We start from the raw sequence: 5572 nt of genomic DNA, 5'->3' as shown, positions 1-5572 counted from the left end.
TTTTCCCCCTTCCTTCTTTGTTTCTTTCTTTCTTTTTCATTCCTACCTTTTTCTGTCTATTAGTTTTGTTTGTTTGTATTACAGTTCATGTATTATCATTTTGTTTTGATAAGCCGAAAGACTGAAAGTAGAATGATACAAATGCTAAGTATGATTTGGTTATTCATTGTACAGATAATAGATTCAGTCAGAAAATTGTATACATAAGCATTTCTGTGTACCATGCATTTAAACATTGATTTTGTTGTTTTGTGATATGAAGAATGTTTAAACAATTATGTCCATGTGTTTTCAGTTAGATTAGAAAAGTGCAGGAGTGTTATTGACTCATTATATCAGGCTTCCTGAGTGATTTTTACGTAACATTGGATAACAAGTTTTGTAGGGATGTCCAATGGAATTAGTATACTTACATGTTTTTAAGCATACCTTTTGTTGTACAGTGTATTTGCAAACAGTGAATAACAAGCAATTACGTAATGTGTATTTACTAATCCTGTGTTATTTGGAGTCTCCGTCCATTTTATATTTTGCACTCCATTTGCATAATTTTATCATTTACTTCATGATAAAAACATAGACCAATGTATTGCTTGTGATCATTGGTAAAGCTGTGATAGCACCGTCCAGTCCTATACGAAGAAAATCAATGTTCCTGCTCGTTCGGCTTATGAATATTAATGTTGTCGACAGTTTGGCGCAGTGCTTTCAAACTGCAGCTGCATTGGATTTTATATACAGTTTGTGATAATGGCATTGCATTCCGTCCATGAAAATACAGCTAATTTTTGGGGGATGTACTGTAATCCCTGAGCATAATCTGAGATGCTTGTGCAGATTTATTTACTGTGCACAATTAAGCAATGTGGTATAATTCGAATGGACTATGTTCGGAAATATTACTCTCTCAACGGTTTTGGGAGATTAATTATGCTTTTCCTTGGCAATGCATTGGCAAGCTACATGTGACATTGTCAGCCAATCACTAGTGAAGAGCTTGTCCCCACGTGGTCAGTGATCTGTGCCAGTGAAATCGTGTGAACGACTGACATCCCAGGTAAAATTAGCTCTGATCCGTGATTTATGCACTGTCTGCTCAATATAACGCTCTTTTTGTTCAAAAGTATGCACATCGGAGCTGCACTGTCGGCATTGCTGCTGTGATCAGGTCGCTCAGATCGAGCGACAACATGTGGAGACACTTGCTAAGGCCAAAAAAAAATATAGTCTGTTTACGGTAACATAGGCAAAAAAAATAGGGTCGGTAGGTCGAGATTTTTTTCTTTTTTTTTTCTCCAAAAAAACATTTTAAAGTTATTTTGCCAAAAAACAAAGACTTTATTTTTTTAAATTTTTATTTGTTCCCCCAAATGCCAAAAAAAAGTCTAGGGTCGCGCGAAAAAATAGGGTCGGTCGGGATACCGTAAACAGACTATTTTTGTGTGTGTGCCTAACAATGGCACATGTATCTTGCCTCAATGTTTCCAAGGAAAAGCAACTCTTCCACAACCCATAAAAACTCAAGTTATTTCGAGAATTCGTCTATTATGTACAGGTGTACGTGTATTTGCAGTAACTTCTCACACATACATTGTACAAGTAGTTTAGAAACACAGCAAGGCACTTTAGCCTTTGCTGTCATTTGTCTAAATGCGTATGATTGTTATTTTAATTTGAAGGGGCGGTTATTGTCCAACGCTGATGAAGAACAAACAGTTCCTGTCCAAGAAACCAGGGAGGGTTTCATAAAAATATTTCAGGATCACACAGTCACAGTGACACAGTTTACTGATGGCAGAGTTTTTGTAGTCAGCTTAATTGGAAATATATATATGTGAACAGTGCACTTATGAAACTCCCCCCCCCCCCCCCCCCCCCACGGGCTAGGGGGAGTCCCATATTGGTTGGGACGAGAAAGAATTTACACGATGCTCCCCAGCATGTCGTAAGAGGCGACTAACGGATTCTGTTTCTCCTTTTACCCTTGTTAAGTGTTTCTTGTATAGAATATAGTCAATTTTTTTTAAAGATTTTAGTCAAACAGTATGTAAGAATTGTTAAGTCCTTTGTACTGGAAACTTGCATTCTCCCAGTAAGGTAATATATTGTACTACGTTGCAAGCCCCTGGAGCAAATTTTTGATTAGTGCTTTAGTGAACAAGAAACAATTGACAAGTGGCTCTATCCAATCTTCCCCCTTTCCCCGTCGCGATATAACCCTTCGTGGTTGAAAACGACGTAAAACACCAAATAAAGAAAGAAACATGAAACTCGCACAGTGACGGTCAAAAAGTTGCGCTTGTTGCTTTGACAAGTTTCTGCAGGGATATTTACTTAATGTATGGCTCTTCATTCAGATAACACAGCATAGGGCCAGGGTTCTTAGACATTTTGGTGGGGAAAATGATGTGTATGAATATGAATGTAACAATAAAATGCTAATTAAAATCTTTGGGAATTGAAAGGTATGTTATCTGTGTGTGTGTGTCTTTCTCTATTTGGTGTGTGTGTGTGTTATATTGAGTAAGTTTACAAATAACAGTTTTGCAGTCTGTAGTTTTAGTGGAATGACAACAACAAAAAGTGCTGGTGATGCTGTGACTACTTTTTCAAAGTCTAAGTGAGAGAGTACCTGAATTATCAAATTTAATTAAATAATGTACGATAGCTTTAGAAAAAAAATGCCCCCAAAACCTTGTCCTGCAAAAAGAACACAAGCACATTCATGCACACGTCCGCCTGCTTACAATCTAAAACTTTATTGACTCCAGTTGTATTGACTGATGTGAAGTATATAAAGCGAGAGCGGTGGTATTACAGTCGGAACAAGAATAATGTCACAAAACACACAGGGCTATTAAGTGTCCTCACATCTTCTGGAGAACAGATTTCATCGTTTTGCCATTGCCAGTGACTTCCTGAAACAAATATTAAAGCAAATGACATCGGATCGATCTATGAATTTTGCAGTGTCAAAAAAAAGAGGCGCTGAAAATAATAAAATTAAGAAAAGAGAATCCCATTGAGGCTTCCACACACACACACACACCCACCACACAATGCACACACCACACACACACCACACACACACACCACAACCATACACATGCGCACACACACACAGAGAAACACAGTCGTGCGTTGGAAGTTTTTTCTCATTTATTTTTATTTTTGGAAAGACAAAGAGAGAGAGACAAAGACCCATTCAGAGAGAGAAAAAGACATAGACAGACAGACAGACAGATAGGCAGACAGGAAGGCAGTCAAACATTAAAACTGACACAGGTAGTATTTTTTTGGTTAAAAACACACACACACACAAAAAAAATACTCACGAAATAAAATTTGACCCCCCAAAAAAATAAATAAAAAGGACCAGAAAAAAACCCACCCACGGAAACAAAAACTCACGAAATTAAGCTTGTCCCCCTCTACCCATCGGCGGGAGGATGTTTTCTGCCCCATGATCTCGTGCTCCCCCACCAGTGTCTGTCCCTCCAGTTTGATCAGGTGCTGCACAGACACCAACACAGCATTCATTGGACACACACATGCATTATATACTTGTAAGATGATGCACTTGTGTTAGACACCATACGCGGTGGCATCTCTCACATTCATCATTATAATTATGGTGACTTTAGTCATATTAAGTCACCGTGTTTGTGCGTGCGTCCCGGCGTACGTGTCTGCGTGCATGTGTTTGTGTGTGTGTGTGTGTGTGTGAGTGTGTGCGTGCGGGCGTGTGTGCATGCTTGTGTGCGTGTGTGTGTGTGTACCAGTGAGTGTGTGTGTGTGTCATTGTTTGTGCATGCGGGCGTGAGTGTGTGCGTGGGTGTCGGTGTATGAGCGGACGGTGTGCGTTAACCATGGCCCGGGTTTTCTGTTTGAGTAATCGATGTTTTCTGCCTTCTCTTTTACATTTGATCGGCTTGCACTGTGTCACTGTTATGCCAGTTCTCAAGCGAGCTTTTTTGATAGAAAAGGATTGCACAACTGTTACACATATTTCCCACACCGTATGCATGCAAACCTGCGATTATCAAGGTTTCTTTTTTTTAATGGGAGGACCGGTAGGAGGAAACTGAAATATTGACAACAGTAGTGAACAAATGTAGAGGGGCAAATGCCCAAAAGGCGATGGGAGGAAAAGTATAAGAATCAGTAGCTACAACGGAGGGAACCAAGCATGCAGTGGCTGGAGGGAGGGGTTGGGGGATGTAAGGATTTCCTGCTAACTTGAATGCACATAGAAGGACACAGACATTTGTCCCATTTAAATAGATCGTTTAAGTTATAGTGTTGCACAAATATATGCTGATGCAGGGCTAGAAATAAAGACTGGTTATACGGACCATACAGACTATATAATGCACGAAGGGAGAGCACACTCGCATGACAGTGAATATACTTACATGGAGACACTATATAACAATCATAAGGTCATGGTGTGTGTAGAAAGAGAGAGAACAGTCACAGAGTATTGCCTACCTTCGTTCCTATCAAAATTTGTTTGTTTGTTTGCTTAACGCCCAGCCGACCACGAAGGGCCATATCAGGGCGGTGCTGCCGTTTGACATTTAACGTGCGCCACACACAAGACAGAAGTCGCAGCACAGGCTTCATGTCTCACCCAGTCACATTATTCAGTCTGACACCGGGCCAACCAGTCCTAGCACTTAGGCCTACCCCATCAGTAATGCCAGACGCCAGGCGGAGCAGCCACTAGATTGCCAATTTTAAAGTCTTAGGTATGACCGGGGTTCGAACCCACGACCTCCCGATCACGGGGCGGACTGACGCCTTACCACTAGGCCAACCGTCGTGCCGGTTCCTATCAAATTAAGTGCTTGAGGAAGCCAGTGAATTGAAGACTACCCCCCCCCCCCCCTTTTTTTTCTTTACTTGTTTATTCGTTAGCCATTTTAGACAAGTCCCTCTTTAGGGCGAGGGTCAGATGTAAAAAAAAAGCATATATCACTGCTTACTCTATTACCCTCGTCAAGTTGAACTAAAGAATTGTTCTTGTTCTTGTTCTCTCAATTTGACCTCTCTCTCTCTCTGTATCGATCAAAGTTATGTCCACTGCAGCTCATCAGAAAGGAGTCTGGGACGGTCGTGTATCAGTTCTTGTTCTTGCTCTTTTTCTCTCCCGCTCCTCCTCCTCCTTCTGCCCCCCCCCCCCCCCCCCTTTCATTGAGGAAGGATTTTACACCTTGAGTCTGTCGCCTTAGACCACTCGGCCATCCTGACAGCTCTGCCCCCCCTTTTCATTCGCTCTCTTATATTTTAGGGGGAGGGGTTCGTTTTCTTTGCGGGTTAGGAAGGGGGGAGTTAGTTATTTTCTTAGTTTTGTTTTTGTTTTGTTTGTTTTTAACGTAGATTTCGTGGTTTAGTGATTTTTCAATTTATGCTATTTATCTATCTCCAGTTCTAGTTAGTTTGGGTATTTGTTTGTTCTTTTGTTGAAGTTCCTTGTTTGTTTGTTAGAAAAATGGGGGGGCTCACCATCGACCAGTGCTCCAATCCCTGCAACTCTGTCAAACAACGCTCGTTATAATAGAGTTAGTTC

The 5572-nt window shown here is 40.8% G+C and overlaps 1 long non-coding RNA gene across 1 annotated transcript; it reads right to left on the bottom strand.

The window, feature by feature from the left end:
* Window positions 1-2743: 2743 nt before the first annotated feature.
* Window positions 2744-5201, bottom strand: LOC138948873 (uncharacterized). Its single transcript, XR_011450111.1, has 3 exons — window positions 4997-5201; window positions 3412-3513; window positions 2744-2918 (listed from the first exon to the last, which is right to left on the bottom strand). It is a non-coding gene; the product is annotated as an uncharacterized lncRNA (long non-coding RNA).
* Between the last annotated feature and the right edge of the window lie 371 nt (window positions 5202-5572).

The sequence above is a fragment of the Littorina saxatilis genome, linkage group LG15 (assembly GCF_037325665.1).
Source record: "Littorina saxatilis isolate snail1 linkage group LG15, US_GU_Lsax_2.0, whole genome shotgun sequence".
In the NCBI taxonomy this organism is placed as follows: domain Eukaryota; kingdom Metazoa; phylum Mollusca; class Gastropoda; order Littorinimorpha; family Littorinidae; genus Littorina; species Littorina saxatilis.
Note: the sequence above shows the minus strand (reverse complement) of the source record. Positions and strands in the feature narration are given on the sequence as shown.